Source organism: Triplophysa rosa, linkage group LG2 (assembly GCF_024868665.1).
Source record: "Triplophysa rosa linkage group LG2, Trosa_1v2, whole genome shotgun sequence".
Taxonomy (NCBI): domain Eukaryota; kingdom Metazoa; phylum Chordata; class Actinopteri; order Cypriniformes; family Nemacheilidae; genus Triplophysa; species Triplophysa rosa.
In genome coordinates this window covers 30819569-30838636 of record NC_079891.1, presented here as the reverse complement: position 1 = coordinate 30838636, position 19068 = coordinate 30819569, and the positions used below count along the sequence as shown (strand labels likewise).

The 19068-nt window shown below is 40.1% G+C and overlaps 1 long non-coding RNA gene and 1 other non-coding gene across 2 annotated transcripts; one reads left to right on the top strand and one right to left on the bottom strand.

Moving 5' to 3' along the window:
* Window positions 1-11517: 11517 nt before the first annotated feature.
* Window positions 11518-16583, top strand: LOC130571392 (uncharacterized). Its single transcript, XR_008965075.1, has 3 exons — window positions 11518-11631; window positions 14689-14834; window positions 14984-16583. It is a non-coding gene; the product is annotated as an uncharacterized LOC130571392 (long non-coding RNA).
* A 1868-nt stretch (window positions 16584-18451) lies between these two features.
* On the bottom strand, window positions 18452-18615 carry LOC130551434 (U1 spliceosomal RNA). Its single transcript, XR_008962601.1, has one exon. It is a non-coding gene; the product is annotated as a U1 spliceosomal RNA (small nuclear RNA).
* Window positions 18616-19068: the final 453 nt, after the last annotated feature.

Genomic DNA, 19068 nt, shown 5'->3' with positions numbered 1-19068 from the left:
TTTGCCAACCTGTAAGACTACTTTAAAGTATAACAGCAGTAGGACTTCGAAACACCCAACCACAAAGCCAAATGTTAGTCAGGTGAATACCAAGTCCAGAAGCAAACAAGCATAGGGTGAATCTCGCAAACGCCCGATTCCAGAGAGAAGACAGGTAAGAACTTGTGGATTTTATAGTGAAGGATATAAGGCAGTTTCAGGAGAGGGTTCAGGGCGAGAATTCCCACTTATTTGAACCCAGTTACACCATCCCATCGAATGCTACACTGTGAAAAATAATTAGCCACAAACATGACTCTCTGAAAGCGGACATCGCATCAGAAATGGAAGAATGTCTCCCTCACTACTGATCTCTGACTTCTTGCATCATGGATCCATATATAAGAATAACGGCTCACTACATGAATGAACTATGGGACTTGAAATCAAGGGTGTTAGGCACCACTATCATGCCAGGGAGACACATTGCGGTCAACATTGCACAGAAGCCATTAATGAGTGAGAGTTACGCATACTTTGCTCAGTTCATGACGACGCGAGCAATATGAACTTGGCCATGGAAATCTGCGAGGCACTGCCCTATCACCTTGGTTGCAGCGGACACACATTGCAACAGGAGGGTGCCGACTGCGACGTGGCAACCAGTGCATTGCCCAGTGAGCCTGAAAAACCAAGGCTCGAGGCTGACCTCGAGGAGCTCTTTGGATGTCACTACAAAAGCCACAATCCTACGTCAAAGCGGCCAACTACCAGTGAAGATGAGGTTCAAGATATTTTCAGACGCCGGACATTCCCACCATGGGTAATCCTCTCGAATGGTGGGCATGTAATGAACACCGGTTTCCTCGGCTATCCAAGCTGGCTAAATCGTATCTTGCCGTCCCTGCCACCAGTACACCAAGTGAAAGAATTTTTTCCTTAGCTGTCAACACCGTCACGAGGCAAAGTCTGCATCGCTGTCATGTCGATGCGCTTATATTACTTAATGCAAACCAGCGATCCATGAGCTCGACCAAAGACTGTGTGTGGCAAGATGACGAAAACAATAACGGCGATGACTTGTGTTAGTCTATTACACACTTTTGAACCGGTTGAAGTAAGATTAATTTTGTTCTTGTTATTACTGTTGAAAACGTATTAAATGAAATGTACTCGTTTTACTAATGTTTTAATTAGTTTTATGAATACAATGAGTATGCATGCACAAATACGTAGTTTGGAAATACGAAGTAAATGTTAAGATTGCAATGCTTGTAATTGTACCTTATGTGGCTTTCTGTATGTTACATATATTTATTATGTTATAATTATAATGTTTTATAATTCACGCATGTTACATAATTGTTGCAATAGGCTAGGAATTCGTTAACGCTTGTTGACAATAACTAGGCTACGTTATTTTGTCTTTTTCTAACTAGTTGAATTAAGATTATTTTTGATCTTGTTATTACTGTTAGAAACTTGTTAAATATTAAATGATTTTTACTCATGTTTTAACTGTTTTACTAATGTTTTAATTAGTTTTAAAAATACAGTATGCATGCGCATATACAGTATTTGCAAAAAATACGACATGAATGTTAAGATTACAATATTGCGTGTAGCTGTTACTTTCTGTATATTACAAATAGAATTAATATATGTCATGTTACAATTAGTGTTTTTACAATTCAAGTATATTTCGAAATTGTTGCATTAGGCTATGGTGTTTAATAAACTCTTGTTGACACAAACTATATACATGTCTTTTCATTTACGGTCGTATAAACCACGAGTAGTCGAGTATTGTTTTCATAAGAAATCAACTAGCAAAAATCAGTAGTCGTGCAACCCCTAATATATATGTGTGTATATATATGTATGTAACTTTGCTACAACGTAAAGTAGTGAGTGTACAGCTTGTATAACAGTGTAAATTTGCTGTCCCCTCAAAATAACCCAACACACAGCCATTAAAGGTCTCATGAACTGGCCTTGTTTATTGTTTTATACTGTTGTATGAGGTCTACTTATGACGTTCGCGTAGTATTTTACATTCAAAAACATCAAAATCAATAAGTAACAGGCTATTTTCTACCCGGGTTTTGAGGCCGGCTCGACAAATGCTTGGTTTTAATGGGCTGCCCAAAACTCTTCCTTCTAAATGATGACTCTCCTTACACATTCTCTCTAACTCAGAAAAAGATGTTGTTTTGTGGTCTTACTGCTGCTAAAAAAATGCTTGTCTTACGCTGGAAACCTCCTCACTGTCTAGCCTGGTCACAATGGATGCTTTATTATTTGGACTTTGTGAGTATGGAGCTCTCTGTGGCAAGGCTACATGGAGCTTTTCAGAAAACTATATCAGCCTGGCTAGACGTAATTTCAACAATCAAAGAGCGATTGTAAGATATTTCTAATGTAACATGTTCTTACTATGCACTTTCCTTTATTGTACTTGGGTTTTGTTTTGCATATATGTCAGATTATATATTATTTAATACACTAATGGGAGAAAGTGGTCTGGGGTGAGGTCACCTTGGGAATGTGGGAGGGTAATTTAAGGGAGAAAAGTATTTCAGAGGGATGTTTATATTATTTTTTCATGTCAGACTTGATATTTATTTTTCTCTCTGTAACAATAAAAAGTTGATCACAAAAAAAAAATGAATGCATGAATTAACTTCTCTGCATCTGACATTGACAGCATATGACGTAGTTTAGATATATTCTTAAAATGGAAAAACGCAATTTTACAGGTGTTGGCGACATGGCTCTCAAATGACAGATTACTATCGAATAGAACGCCAAGATTCTTTGCTGACGACGAGGGTTTTATGGAACATCCGTCAATAGTTAAACAGTATTCTTGGTTGTTACTTATAGCAGTTTTTGGTCCAATAAGTAACACTTCCGTTTTGTCCGAGTTCAGTAATAAAAAGTTGTTACTCATCCAGTTTTTTATATCGACTATGCATTCCATTATTCGATGGAACTGCTGTGTTTCATGAGGCTTCGAGGAAATATAAAGTTGAGTATCATCAGCATAACAGTGAAAGCTAACTCCGTGTCGCTTTATTATATCTCCTAGAGGTAGCATGTATAATGCGAAGAGCAGAGGCCCTAAGACTGAGCCCTGTGGTACACCGTACTGGACTTGCGATTTGCGTGACACCTCATTGTTTATTGCTACAAATTGAAAACGGTCGGATAAATAAGATTTAAACCATTTCAAAAGCTATTCCTTTAATGCCGCAGGTAATTTTCGAGTCTATGAAAGGGAAGTGACTATTAGCTCAGTATGGTGACTCCCAATGCGATTTCCATCAGAGAGTAGTGACACATGCACTAAAGGGTGAACAGCAGTACCCGGACTCAGTATACTCACCCCGGGAGAGTAGGGGCTCAAGACCTCAGTCGTACGCGCCCTGGACGACGCACAACTAGGCTAAAGATGCTAATTATGTAGAACTCTGATCAAAGCAGTCTCTGTACTGTGACATGCTCTAAATCCAGACTGGAATTCTTCATTGATGTCATTCCTTTGGAGGAAGGAGCATAATTGAGTTGAAACTACTTTTTCCAGAATTTTAGATATGAAAGGTAGATTCGATATAGGCCTGTAGTTCCTTAGTTCTCTAGGGTCGAGTGGGGTTTTTTGACAAGGGGCCTTATAACAGCCACCTTATATGCTTTAGGCACATGTCCTAATGTCAGAGATGAGTTAATAATACCTAAGAAGAGGATCTATAATTTCTGGGAGCATCTCTTTCAGTAGATTTGTAGGTATAGGGTCTAGCATGCATGTTTTTGATTTAGATGATCTAATATTTTAGACAGCTCATCTGATCTACTGGTATAAAATAATTGCATTTTCTCCTTAAGGGCGCTGTAGTTAGTTTGTTCAGGCGGGTTTCACTTCTGATTGCATTGTTATTAATATAATTTTTTCGTTTATATATAGTTCGTTTTCATTGGCCGCCGTGAAGCCTATCCCTGATTGTTGACTACTTTGACAGACCTATAATGCCTGGAAACACAGGAGGACCTCTCACAGAGAGCAAGAGTACGAGATTCTGACGCACGAACGCATTTTGAGTGCGCACACGCTCACTGACGAGATGGAGAGAAAATTCTAAGAGAGCAGCGTATAGTTGAAAGCGCGCGTCAGTTTTAGTCACGAACGCAAAGGAACGCGTGCGAGCGGAGAGATTCCGGCGTCGTATGCCAAGAATCGCTCACGCCTTTAATAATCGCTCCGACATTTGCCATTATATAACGCCATAAAATTCGGCTTGGAATCGGCAGAGAACGTTTGGAGACTGACCGAGCGGTCCCGAGTCGTAAGCCGATCTATTGTATCACGAAAAACCGGGCCCGAGTTCCGATTTCTTGCCGGTCAATCGGTGGACCTCTAATTTTAATATTTTAAATGTGTATGGTTTTACCGATAAGAACGATAGGCATGAGCTTTTAGAGGAATTGCAGCCCCACATGCTGGGGAGGGTGCCACTTGTGGTTGCAGGGGATTTTAATTGCATTTTAACCAGAGCTAACAGAAGAAGAGCAGGGGAGGATTTTAAAGTAGATAAAACATCGGTTTTACTACAAAGTCTAGTGAAGGATTTTAAATTAGTTGACTGTTTTAAAACTTTGCATCCAGGAGAGGTGGGCTACACCTGGGTCAGTGGTGATGGCGCCAGGGCCTCTCGCATTGACCACATATTTACACGTGACTGCCCGCCAACTGATGCTACATTGACACCTATGTATTTTTCTGATCACGCTATGCTTTCCTGCACCCTTTCTTTCACCAAGGGAGTGACAGTAGGGGGAGGGATCTGGAAGCTGAATTGCTCTCTGTTGCAGGATGAGGAGACAGCTAGAGCATACAGGGAGCAATTCAGCCAATGGCAGACTCTCCAAGACTTTTTTAACTCACTGGCACAGTGGTGGGAAATTGTGAAGGATCGGACTGGACACTTTTTTAGAAAGAAAGGGATACAGAAAAAGAATAAGGAGAAGCGACACATGTTGGGGCTGCAAAAACGACTACTGAGATATTTTAATTTGTTGGATTTTAATGATGAAATTAAAGAGGTTAAAAGTGAAATGTCTGTTTAGCGAAAGAACGAAATGAAGGAATGATTTTAAGAAGTAAAGAGAAAGAGTTTGAAGAAGGGGAAAAATGCACACGTTACTTTTTTTAAAAGATTGTAACAAAGGGAGGCGCAATTGCAACAAAATGTTTTATGTACAAAATGTAATCAATAGAACACTTTAAGAACATTAGTAGCAGAGTTTTAACAAGCCTGGATTTCTTTTAAAAAGTTTTAAAAGGATGAGTAGATCAAATGAGGGTCCGTGTAACGCTTTGCAGTTCTTTTTTCAATTTTCACCATTAAAAATGAATCAACTGAAAATTGGTTTCAAACTTTCATTTTCAATTTTCATGGGTACTTCACAAATGGATAATTGTCTCTCAGTTTCATTTTCAATTATACGTGTTTCGGTAATTGCTTCAGAATTTCAGATTTTCGAACAAACACAAAAATTACTTGTTTTCTAATTTTACATTTATGTGCTTGCGCTTGCAGCTGGATCGTACTATTATCGCCGGNCGCTCGGTTTTAATGGGCGTGCCGCTGAAGACTTGAAGTAAACGCCCACTGCTTGATTGGATAGCAGTTTGCGTAGTAAACTTAGTTGGAGCCTTCTGTGAATTTGGTTAGACACGTAACGTTAGGTTACACATTGCCCTATTCGCACGGATTAGTATTATCTGGGGACCTCGTGTGATTTAAAATTACCTCCCCACATCTGTATTTCATGTGGCGCATTCGCACGGGATAAGTGAATAGGGCTGTCACGATCATGAAATTTGGCTGACGATTAATTGTCTAGTAAATCATTGCGATTATGACGATTAATTGTCTGTTTTAGGGCTTTGGCGATTATGGTGTATTATTGTCTGTTTTAGAGCTTTGACATTTAATTCTCATACATTTTTGATTCAGCTTTGAAACGACCATATTGTTCTGAATATAAAAAAATATGTTTTTTTTTTCTTGGAAATACATCGTAATATATTGGTTTATCAGGTTTAGGCTTTTACCTGTCAATAATACAAGTATTTACAAATACTTGTAAATTAAGTAAATTGATCAGGAGTGAAGTCACCATTAAAATGCTATCAGTCATAGAAAAGCTTCTAGTCTTGTTTTTTTCTCACTTTACAAGACTACAATAAGATTTTACTTCTATGTTAATGATATTTTGGTAGACTGGTTTTCACAGATTAGCTTAAATAATATTAAATTGTACTGCAGGTTATTTTTATAGTATATGCTTTAGTTTTTATTGTATTACAATGCTTTAGTTACAATATATACACTAAAATATGTAATATGCAGGCACTACAGCTCCCCCTAGTGTCTTCCATAGAGATGTGAAATAATTGCGATGATCTTAAACCATCGCGATGAGACGATTATTTAATAATAATCGAATTATTTCCGGATGTGATGGCAAGGCTTTGCGTATAGTTTGTATAGCCTATAGTTGTATGGTGTTTAATGATATATGACCGTACCTGTCAGCATTTGAGACCGTGATCGCGACCGGACAGAAGATCCCGCGATCGCGGGTCTCAAATGTTACGAGAGTTTCCATGATAAATAAACAAACGGGAGACTCCCGGCCAAAACGACAGTGTTGGCAGGTATGGATATGACCCAGCACCCGAAATATATCAAAACACTTCAAACAGCCTCCATTATTCGCAACGGTGGATAAAACCTTGAAAAATGATATATGAGCCCGCCAAATCACAGAGATGCCGATTCGCACGGGACTAATATTATCACAGGACCTCGGTGTTCGTCAAAATATGGTAGGTAATGTGGGGGAATTTTTACTTTACAAATTACAGACATGGCCGATTCGCAGGGATTAAGATCACAGACAACCTCTGCAATTATTACAAATGACTAGAGGTCCCCAGGTAATACTAATCCCGTGCGAATAGGGCTATCAGGGCATATCAAGCGATCTCTAACAAAGCAATAGTGAGCATAGTACAAATATGTTTTACTCACATAAGATTGCTGCGCCATTCCTTCGGATCCAATATTGACGGCACAGCACTGCTTTTTAATTTTAGTCTCTCCGCAAATCCAGCGTCGACCTGTGCCTTGTTCACAAAGGAATCCGCAGTGAAATGAAGTCGAACAAACGCTCAATGTTTTACCCACGTGAGCTGGAACGCTGTCAAACAGCAGACTGTAAGGACATGGGATTACTGGAACCATGTCCTGTGGTCTGATGAGACCAAGATAAACTTATTTGGTTCAGATGGTGTCAAGCGTGTGTGGCGGCAACCAGGTGAGAGTACAAAGACAAGTGTGTCTTGCCTACAGTCAAGCATGGTGGTGGGAGTGTCATGGTCTGGGGCTGCATGAGTGCTGCCGCACTGGGGAGCTACAGTTCATTGAGGGAACCATGAATGCCAACATGTACTGTGACATACTGAAGCAGAGCATGATCCCCTCCCTTCGGAGACTGGGCCGCAGGGCAGTATTCAACATGATAACGACCCCAAACACACCTCCAAGACGACCACTGCCTTGCTAAAGAAGCTGAGGGTAAAGGTGAAGACCTAAACCCTATTGAGCATCTGTGGGGCATCCTCAAACGGAAGGTGGAGGAGGCAAGGTCTCTAACATCCACCAGCTCGTGATGTCGTCATGGAGGAGTGGAAGAGGACTCCAGTGGCAACCTGTGAAGCTCTGGTGAACTCCATGCCCAAGAGGGTTAAGGCAGTGCTGGAAAATAATGGTGGCCACACAAAATATTGACACTTTGGGCCCATTTGGACATTTTCACTTAGGGGTGTACTCACTTTTGTTGCCAGCGGTTTAGACATTAATGGCTGTGTGTTGAGTTATTTTAGGGGACAGCAAATTTACACTGTTATACAAGCTGTACACTCACTACTTTACATTGTAGCAAAGTGTCATTTCTTCAGTGTTGTCACATGAAAGATATAATAAAATATTTACTCAAATGTTGGTAGGGGTTTACAGTGCGTACTACTGTTTATATCAGATCACTGTTACCTTTGCACGTTAACCACATTGTCTGGACAATGAGTGAGTGGAGTGCGCTTGATTCATATGAAAGTGTGATCCGTCGGTTGGTAGAATGTCCATCTAGAAAACATGTCGCTTTCATGGTTAATGTGTAATTATTATGAGACGTCATATTATCCCTTTATAACAAGAAAATATATCGTTTAAATGCCATATTATCCCAGGGACGTCATTTCCACTGGGGACAGGGGGGCATGTCCCCCTCACTTAAAAAAATCCCATTCGTGTCCACCTCACTTTCAAATGTGTTTGTAATGATTTTTTAACCACACGCCGTCATCGCCACGGAGAAGTAGCCTACTAGGAGCGAGCAGGACACAGAGAGTCTGCCTGTGTCGATGCGCGTGCACACTCTAAAAAAAAAAAAAAAAAAAATAATTTAAAAAAAAAAAAAATGTATGTGGCAGCAATACGCCACCGTACGTAATATCTCGGGCTGTGACTGATACAAGTTATCCATCACTTCTACTTTTTGTGCGTGCACTCACTGCACTTGCTGCCCGGCCGTTCCCAATGACATACAGATGATTACAGTAATTACTGTAATTAATGATTACAGACCGCAGCATTGCCATCTACTGACTAAAACCAAAACGGCAACCGATGTCGAATAGATTAATAATTACAGACCAGACAGTAGTGTTTGTAAAAATCTATTTAATACATGTGTAATACATAAGGGAGATAAATATGATTAGATAAACCGTAGGCCTTTCATAACGCGACAGCGCTGTGGGTCCGTGGGTGGCTCTATAGACTACACCCCTACCACCGGCGATAATGGTACGATCCAGCTGCAAGCACATATATGTAAAATTAGAAAAACAAGTAATTTTTGTGTTTGTTCGAAAATCAGACATTCTGAAGCAATTGTCTCTATATTTTTGCCTACAGTCAAGCATGGTGGTGGGAGTGTCATGGTCTGGGGCTGCATGAGTGCTGCCGGCACTGGGGAGCTACACTTCATTGAGGGAACCATGAATGCCAACATGTACTGTGACATACTGAAGCAGAGCATGATCCCCTCCCTTCGGAGACTGGGCCGCAGGGCAGTATTACAACATGATAACGACCCCAAACACACCTCCAAGACGACCACTGCCTTGCTAAAGAAACTGAGGGTAAAGGTGAAGACCTAAACCCTATTGAGCATCTGTGGGGCATCCTCAAACGGGAGGTGGAGGAGCGCAAGGTCTCTAACATCCACCAGCTCCGTGATGTCATCATGGAGGAGTGGAAGAGGACTCCAGTGGCAACCTGTGAAGCTCTGGTGAACTCCATGCCCAAGATGGTTAAGGCAGTGCTGGAAAATAATTACGGCCACACAAAATATTGACACTTTGGGCCCATTCGGACATTTTCACTTGGGGGTGTACTCATTTTTGTTGCCAGCGGTTTAGACATTAATGGCTGTGTGTTGAGTTTTTTTAGGGTACAGCAAATTTACACTGTTATACAAGCTGTACACTCACTACTTTACATTGTAGCAAAGTGTCATTTCTTCAGTGTTGTCACATGAAAGATATAATAAAATATTTACTCAAATGTGAGGGGTGTACTCACTTCTGTGAGATACTGTATATATCAGGGCTGGGCGGTATGATGGAATATGCCGTTACCGCGGAACAAAATGTCAACCGTAAGAGATTTTCTATTCCGTGGAATGTAAATAAGTAGGCGTGGTTAACTAGGCGTTCTGCAAATTGGGCATTATAAAAACAAGTGAATTAATCCACCCAGAACAAATGAACAAATCAAATATTCTTTTGACCTTCTTTCAGTCTGTAGTTCTGTGATCCGCTCCAGTGCAGCGCTTTCTCTCTCACGTGCAGTGCTCGTGCAATGCTACGCTCATTCTCGCGTATTTCCAAAGTCAGATCGCTTTGTAAAGCTGTTAATAGTTGTTAAGTTTAACTGTAGGCGAGCCGAGGTGAAATTTGCGTTGAAACGCGCGATGATGCTAGCCTTGTAAGTGCGTTGAAGTGACGCGCCTCATGTTTTGAGAGGAGCGTGTGGAGTCACCAGAGACAAGTGCAAAGACAAGCACGAGAATAAACAAAACTAAAGACAGAGAGTCCCAACACTAAAAGTGTGCATCTAATAGAGAGTGAAGAGCGATGAAGACCTACAGTACAGAGCCCACGAAGTAAAGCAATATTTAGTAATACAAAGTTTCAGATGCAATGTCAAGATAGATAGACAGGGAACATTAGAGAAAGAATAGAGTAGAGATTTTTTAAGAGACAGTTAAGTGCTCACGGAAGAGGGCACAGTGAGTCACACATGTCATCATATTCATGTTCTCTCATTGTTTGTGCAAATATAATTCATACTTAATTGTTGTACATATTGTCTATATTCCTACTGTTTAGACATGATATAGCCAGAAGATAAATATAAATAAAAAACATCTGATTATCAGAACTTAATCTGATATCTTTAGTGCATTTTCATAACTTGCCTACATTTTATTACATTATTATTTATTACATTATTTTCATAACTTGCCTACATTTTGCCTACAACTAAGGTGAGCATTTAAATGAATTGTAATAAATAAATATACCTATTTTTTCTTAGATTGATATAATTTGTTTAAGATATACAATTATAATGGGAGATTGTTACTGTGAAATATATCGTTACCGTGTAATAAAATTACTCATTCCAGGAAATAGAGTTTTGGTCATTCCGCCCACCCCTATATCACATATGTATATACTGTAGGTTGATTTATTCATTTTTATATTTTGGATTTTAAAAACAAGTAGAAGTGTCATTTTACCCAAGTGAAATTACCATAGGTTTAACGTAAGACAAGCAAACGGGTTGAATGGAATTTACTTCTGTTTTGCCCAGAGTGAACGACTTCAAGAAGAGTTTAGCATCAGTGTTAGCATGTAGTACATACCCAAAGTAGGAGCAACGAAATATTAACTAGACAGTCAAAAACAGTGCATGTCTCTGTCTGTGCAGTACATGATGCATGCGTGTGCAGTCATCGGATATGAGAGATGTGTGTCAGTCAGCGGAGACTCTCGGTGCGGTGGACCCAGACACAAGCCGTGAATGACATGCTGTGCGCACGCACGTTTACATGCGGCTTTGTGTGTACTGACGGCTGTGACGTTATTGCTTGGAATCGGCGAGACTGACCGCCTGGTCACCGGTCACGGCGATCATGCGAAAACCCGGTCATTTTTGCAAGTTACCGACAGTCCCCGCTGCAGACTGTAGCGCTGTGACGTCATGCATGTCGACATCGTGCACGTATAAGTGCGCATGCGCAACGTGACGTACTGCAGAGACCCCTACTAGTGCCAAACATTGCCCATGTCTTCACACTCCAGTCCAGTTGGTGGCGGTAATGCGCCATAAGTTGGCTTGTCAACCGCCAATAAAACATACAAGAAGAAGAATTATTGCGCATGCTTAACTTTTTTGCTTATTTATGTTGATGCGAACATGTTCGAACACGTGGATGGATTCGATTTCGATGGCGGTAAGTGAATGAGCATATTTATGGTGTCTTTACAATAGTGTCTTTATAACAATTAATGCTGTCTTTGTCAATGTCATAGATGTCATTATAACATTTTTATGATACGTGTTCGCGTTTAAAATGACAGGGTTTCTGCGGCTCTCATAAATATGTTAGAAAAGCCCTTAAACAAATTAAAGCTTTATAAACGATCTTACGTCACAACAGAAAGCCTTATTTTAATACATTTATCGCATTTAATGTTGCATGCATTGCAAAAACAATGTTTTTGGTTATATATTTTTGCCCTGTTCCCTCAACATCTTTTAAACCAAGCAAAATTATGTGGCTTTAAAATGATAAATGAATTAGATTACTCAATGAATTATAAAAAGTGTTTGTTTAGTTTTACTTGTAGATAGTTAGATTGCATGTTTTTTATACTTCATATATACATATTTTATGTTGCATCTTCAGTAAATGTATCTTTAGACATTTGTACTGGATAACAAGACAAAATACTCTTGCTGTGATCTGAATAAGTTATTTTCTTCATAGTGGTTGGGAGCTGAGTGATTCAAGTGTGTGTTTCTTTCTTTTGGTTCACTTTTCTTGCATAATGGATTTATTCAGATTTATTTGTCTTTTTATATGTGTGTATTTGATGTTCTGTTGATTAGTCTTGTCCGTCTTATTGCAGGCCCTGTAACGATATCAGAGCTTTTAAATTATTATTTTGTATTATTATTTTGTGTTGTCACGATACCAAACTTCGGTACCAGTCGGTACTAAATGTGACGATACTTGCATTTCCCGCTATCATTTTGAGCGCTGTTGAACAGATTATGAAAGACCTCTGATTGGCTATTGTGTTTCCAAGGTCATCGGATACGTCTTTGAATGGCTCCTTACCGAGCGCTTGCGCAAACAAACCCGGAAGCGCTTGAAATGATCATTGCATCGCGCACTCTACCGAGCGCTTACACAGACACACACGGAAGCGTTTAATTTTTACTTTGATAGACTTTCAAACAGATGACATTACAGATGATCCAGAATGTGGCGGCAAGAGTGGTCTTCAATGAACCTAAGAGAGCGCACATCACTCCCCTCTTCACTAAGTTACATTGTCTCCCTATAGTCGCTCGAATCAAATTCAAGACTCTTCTCTTGGCGTACAAGACCACCACTGATTTGGCACCCCTTTACCTTCACTCGCCAATGCAGACTTATATACCCGCCAGATCCCTACGCTCTGCAAACGTACAACGTCTTGTGGTGCCATCCCAAAAAGGTACAAAATCTCTCTCACGTACCTTCTCGGGATCGGTTCCACATTTATGGAATGACCTGCCCGCTAGAGCTGAAGATCTTTGCCCGAACCCGACGTGACCTGACGGTTTCGGTCAGGTTCGGGCTTAATTTCTATCATTTTACACGGGCTTGGGCCGGGCTCGGGCTTGCGCGGTAAATGAGCGGTCATGTGGTGCGTTCCGATTAGCGCGAGAAAGATGCGAAAATGGATGCTGAGGAGGTGAAACGGAGGCTTGCCTCTGGCGATTACGTTTTGCTTGCACCAGCAACCAAAGCAAAGTCTTAAGGTGAGGAAAAGTTTTGACCATGTGCATAATGAGAATAATGAGCCAGTGGGATATGTGAGATGTTACGATGTTACAGAGGACTTATTTTATTTCTTTGTTCCAACTTCCAAGTGGCCTATAGCCTAGGTTAGTCATTAATAAATTATGTTAAAACATATATAAATGATGCATTCTTGACAAAAGCTGTGTGCGTGCGTACATTTGAATAGCCTAATGTCGGGCTGTAAACAGGTTCGGGCTTTTAAAAAGCTGTCAATCAAAATGTACTTGTCGGGCTCGGGCCGAATTCTGTCGGGCTCGGACCCTATCGGGCCTAACTTTTAAGGCCTGATTACAGCTCTACTGCCCGCTGCTACAAGATCAGCAGATTCTGTAGCCAGCAGATTCTGTAGCCAGCAGATTCTGTAGCCAGCAGATTCTGTAGCCATCTTTAAGAACTGTTTGAAAACACATCTCTTCCGTCAACACCTGACTGATCAGTTCTGACTTCTATCTCTTTTCTACTCTTTAAAAAGAAAAAAACCTTAGCTCTGTACACTGTGATAGGCTATGTGAGACCAATTTTCTTTTATTGCACTTATGCTTTATGTTGTCCTTATGTTGTTCCAATTGCTTCCATTGTTTCCCTCATCTGTAAGTCGCTTTGGATAAAAACGTCTTCAAAATGACTAAATGTAAATGTAGTGTAGCCTACAAGACACCACCTCATACAGCACCCTGCTCTTGATCTGACGTTTATAATGTCAAACTTTACTGTTAAATGGAAACGTGCGCAGGTTCGCTTCAATAAACAAAGCATTTCAAAAACAAGAAATACATATACTGATATCGAATAACTAAAATAACTAAATAGAAAAACAAAATGCATTAATAAACACTCATGGCCTACTGATTAGTTTTCCTCTTCAAGCTGCTTATAACTGATAGCAAATATATTTTGGTAGACCTACTCCAAAAAGTTTGCGTGATTTTTTTTTTTTTTACTGCTGAAGATAGAAACAATACGAGGAACAAATAATTTATTATCACTGGCTTTTCTGTCACATTACCGCAAACACGCAGGTGTGCGCACGATCTCTCACTCACACACGATCTCACACTCTCACTCACTCACAGAGACACACACACCATGTGGCTCAAGCTTCCGAGTCCGTTCGGAAATGAGATGCGCAAGAAAGTAGTCCTTACCATCAACAGCATTTTAAAGACGATAACATGAAAAACATCGAAATTAAACATTTGAACAATGTCCTGTGGTGTGGTAACTGTGGTATAAGCAGAATAATTGACTCCGGGCGGTTCAATTATTCGAAAGTTAATGCACACCCGAGGTGTAACGGCCGCTTCGTAGGGTGTGCATTAACTTTCGAATAATTGAATGGCCCGTCGTCAATTATTCCTTACTTAACTTATAAAACTGTTTTGTAATATGTATGTACAGCTACATTTTGCGGTTACTTTTGGTGATTTTGTACAGATGCCACCTGAGATCCTGTGAGATGACAGTTGTCACAGAAGATGGAGATGGGGCTTTCCTGCAGCTGTTGCTGACATGCAAGATTTTCAGGGGCATTGTCAGCAAACCTAGTTTCAGAAAACAGGCTCACTTCATCTGGCTGGACAGTACGTTTTTTGAGTCTTTATAAGTTGTGTGTATGTACAAATACAAAATATGCCAAGCACTTTTTACAGTACTCTTTTGTTGTGTGACTTTGAACTATGAAATGTATTTAAAAATATATATTTTTAATTTTTTTCACTTTGTGAATTAGGTGTCATCAACTGGAGAGCATTCTCCAAGGGACACAAAGAACAGTATCGGGTGCCATACACCTTGACACATTGCCTTCACTGTGGTGAAGTCTTTAAAGACAACCCACCTGGTTACGTTGGTGATGGCAAGAGGGGAGTCCTGCAAGGATTTTGTACAAAAGACTTTCTTAGGTATTGCTGAATGGATTGTTTTTTGAATGATGGAGGGGAATTCCAAAATGAAGAGGTCTAATACCTGTATTGTTTTTTACATGACATACAATACAATAACACAAAAAATTAAAAATGTAGCTGAAACTGTAAAAAGTTAGAACATATGCTTTTCTTCCGTCCTTGTGTGACCGTGTGAGCGTAATCAACATTGAAATAATAGATGTGAATAGGTTTTGAAATAAAGGTATTACAGTTATCTGTTTTTGTTTGTTTTGTATGTGTAAGAAGATGTGCATAATATGGGATGCAAAGATTTAAAATGTACTGAAGTGAAGTATTTGTCAAGTATGGTGACCCATACCCGAAATGTGACCTCTGCTTTTAACCCATCCAGAGAGTAGTGAACACACGCACAGCAAGTGGTGAACACACGTACACCCGGAGCAGTGGGCAGCTATCACTGCAGCGCCCGGGGAGCAAGTGGGGTAGGTGCCTTGCTCAAGGGCACCTCAGTCGTTACCCGGCGGCCCTGAAGATCAAACCGGCAACCTTATGGTCACGAGTCCGACTCTCTAACCATTAGGCCACGACTGCCCCCTTGTATGTATATACTGTACGTTACCAAGCTAAAAAGGCACTTACTCAAAAACGAATTGGGCTACTTTGGGCGTATGCACTTATGCTGCGTTCCAGATGAAAACGTCACAGCGTAAGGTAAACAGGACACACATGCGCAGTAATGAATGCTTGACCACAACACGTTAAGGCGCATGCGCGCCAAAATATTCATGACGTCAACATGCATGACGTCACTGCTACAGGCTGCAGCAAAGGGTAACTCCATTTTTGATGGTCTGGTCTCGGCTGTCTTTAGTCTCGGTCTCGTCTTGGTCTCAGACTTAGTGGTCTCGGGATTTTATTTCAAGACCACAACTGTGGGAATTACACTAAATTGCTGATGCATTGTCTGATTTAAGTGTTAACATAATTCATGTGATTGGATGTAAAACTTTTGGCTTTAAAAGCATTCACCACTTGTTCCTTATTTGATTCTTCTGTTACTTTTGTTACTCTTACTGCTGGTAAGAGAAGAATGGGGGATTGTCTTAAAGAAATCTGTCAACAAAATGAATACACACAAAGGCCTACAATATCCGAGATGTGATTGCAAAAAAGGTACTTGTATGAGATCTTGTTTTTTTATTTTATAACATCTGATGTGATATTGATTTTGTATAATTATTCAATAAACCTTGAATTAATAACTGACTTGAGTTTTAGACACAATTAAACACAAGTTTTTGTTCTATTTTGGCTAGTCCCAAACAAATCTACAACACTACCTCCACCTAAGATTTTACAGATGCTATGGTGTAGGCTATGTATTATTAAAATGTTGTTTTAAATGTGGGTTTCCCTAGTGGACAAATAAGGTACTTCAATAAAACGTGCTTTCCTTCAACTTGTGTGACAGTATGTAAGAATGTTTTAAATACCCAGGTTTTAAAACTTTGCATTGCTTTATATACCATCCAATTAACTACAAATAACACAGATTTTTTTAAGTTACCTTTATTCCTTAACACTTTGTTAATGACTAATATTCTGAGCACAGTTTGAATTTTACAGGACTAATCGGATGAGCACTTTCAACAAGTTGGTATGATTTATACCCAGCCCCCCTTCCGTCCGGCGTGTCAACACAACACACGTGCCCATAGTGTAGTACTGCCATGGCAATAGTTTATCTAAATTATGTTTCCTGAACTCCTCTGCGGTTAGTTTCGTTTCAAACATCTCAAATCATTCGTCCGGAGACTAAAAAAATCTGTCACAGCACACGTTGTGTGTGTATGCTTGCCTAAAATCCACGGAATGCGCACCTGCAGATCTCACCGGAATTATTTGAATTTTAACGCTTGTCGTTGACAAGTTATAACGTTACACACACAACGTGAGAGCATAACTCTGCTGTGACAGATTTTTCATCCTAAAGACGAATGATTTGAGGCGTTTAAAACGAAACTAACCGCAGTGTTCGCCCCTGTTCATTAGCAAAACAAACAGCTTGCCGTAGCTGAACATATTAACGCACATAATGTATACAGCTAAACTCCAAGTGCCCATTTGCCAAATAACATATAAATATAGAGTAAGTTTAACACCGGCTTTGAATGTTCTATTTAGCCTGTGACTGACTTAGCTCCCTTCGCTATCATATGCTAAGGTTATCCTCCTATATATACACATCAATTCAGACTGTTGATAAATATTACTTACATCGGCAACTTTGTCTCGTTCAGTTGGTCTCGATCCCTCTTGAGGAACAACTTTGAAGCTAATCCTGCTTGTACTGTCCCAGGTTGATAAAGTACTCCGGCTTGAAATGATTTGCGCAAATAAGCAGGTTTTTACTTATGGTTTCTGTGGGATTTCCTCTAAAAAAATGAAATAAATCCACTCCTGTCTCTTCTGAGGTTAGGACTCTGTGCAGCGACTACATTCCATGTTGTCCACGAACTTTACCCATGCGTCACGTACACCGCTGTCGCTTGTGAAAACAACAATGGCGGCAGCACCGTGGGTGGAATTGTGTAGATTAAGGGGCGGTAATATTATAAGATCCTGCTTTTACGTCATAACAGGAGCGAAATCTGAACGGCTCGATTTCTCACATGCTTGCAGGGAAAGGCTCATCAAAACAAACTTACTGGGATCTTGTTTTTCACGTTTTCTGGGTTGCTAGATGCACCGGGAACCCGATTATAGCACCTGAACACAGAAAATTTTGGATTTTCATCAGATGACTCCTTTAAGCGAGATTTGCTTTTGTGGATCTGAGATTGCTTTACAATTTATTACATAATAAATTGTAATACATAATTTGGCACAACAGCAAATCCGCGTCCATTTCGCACACATTAATCAATTTTAAAGTGAAGCAGTCATGTGACACAAGCCAAAGATATTCTACGCTAAACACTTCATCACCACTTCACAGGGCAGCCAACTTTTGAATTCAGCTTGAGTGAGTTTTTTGCCTAGGGGATGGGTGGATGGGGGGTTGTGGAGGATTTGGGGTTACTGGAAGGTGGATGATGTATGGAAAGGTGGAATAAAATTTGTTTCTGTAAACAGTAAATCCTGATTAGCCGAATGCATGACCGTTGGCAGCCTTGCCACTTCATAACTACAATCAGCAAGTGAAAACTTGGAAAAGAAAACTTGTTTTGATACTCATTGTAGCAAAATGGATATACAAAGAATAGATTATAGGTTAGATCTTAAAATAATCTACTTTTAACCAGGAAAGTCAGGGGAGAGCGCGAACGCAGTCCCCCACTACCACAAATTATGCAGTCGAGATTCCCACATTTGGGGAATTCGCAGGGGTCAGCACAACCGAAGTGCAATGGCTGAGCCTCGCCCTGGGTGAACCACCTTCATGATCATGGTATCTCCCCTGCCAGGTAAGTATGAGTTGTACACAGACTACGAAGGGGACTCACTTTAGGGAACATCAGTTTCGACCAGGGTTTAAAATCAACACCCGCCAAATGTGGGTAAAATTCAACCGTGGTGGGTCACTCTGTCAAACCTCTACCCAAATTTGATGGATGCCTTGTTTCATAAACTATGTTCACTCATTTTGATGGGGTAGATCACGTAAGAAAAGAATCAAACGTACAGCAAATGTGTTGACTTGCTTGAACACACATCACTACACAACTATAAGGGGTGGGGGAAAATCGATTCACCTAACTATCGCGATTCTTTTTAAAACGATGTTAGATCCATTGTTTTATCCCAGAACCGTTCTTTATTTAATTATTTTTCTTTTCCTAAGACGTGCTGGAGAGAAGTTACTCATTTATTCCAGCAGAGGGCGAAATGTATTAGATAATATATCAATTTCAAGCAGGCACAAGGA